The sequence below is a fragment of the Pygoscelis adeliae genome, unplaced genomic scaffold (genome assembly GCF_000699105.1).
Source record: "Pygoscelis adeliae isolate BGI_AS28 unplaced genomic scaffold, ASM69910v1 Scaffold114, whole genome shotgun sequence".
NCBI lineage: Eukaryota > Metazoa > Chordata > Aves > Sphenisciformes > Spheniscidae > Pygoscelis > Pygoscelis adeliae.
Window position 1 is genome coordinate 4235588 of NW_008824587.1, and position 730 is coordinate 4236317.

The following is a 730-nucleotide window of genomic DNA, read 5'->3' on the forward strand; positions in this document are numbered from 1 at the left end:
GTGAAGCTGAGGGTCCTGGTGTCGCAGCTGCTGGGTACCATGTGCAGCTGCAGTGAGAGCCCCTGTGAGAAAGGAAGAGGGTGCTCCTGGGAGCGGTGGGGGCTCGGGTGGGCACGTGTGTAGTTGGGACGCTTTCAGCCTTGGTGTTGCACACCGGAGGATGTTTATCTGGAGGAAGCGCCTTAGCAATTGCTGTTTTCATCCTCAGATCTACTGCTACAGTCCCCAGCGGGGCTAAGCCCTTCTAGGCAAGTAGGGCTGGTGCCTTCTCCGTCCGGGCCACCCGTCTGAGCTGGTGGCATCCCCGCGCTTGGCTGGTGGCTCTTTGCAGTGGGTGAGGAAAGGGTGGCCTGGTTTCCAGCGGGCTTTGTCCACAGGGTAAAACCTCCATCGCTCCGGCTCATCCCCCATTGCTGTGTTATTGGCTGGGGAAGGTGGAGGGTGCATCTCTCTGCAGCTCAGTCCCACGGGCAAAGGACTGGGGTGACATAAGCCTGAGGCAAGGCTGCCCACCCTGTGCCTATCCCCCTGCACATCCCACCTTGCAACCTCATTAGGCTGCACGGCAGGGTGGGACGAGGGGGAAACCATTTCCTTTCTGCAAAACCAAAAAAGCCCACCCCCACGGAGTTGCCAGCCCCAGACCCTGCACACATCTGCGGAGCTGCCGACGGGGAGGCTGTGCCCCCGGAAGGCGAAGCCTGCTTTGCCGTTGGCACGAAGCACTGGG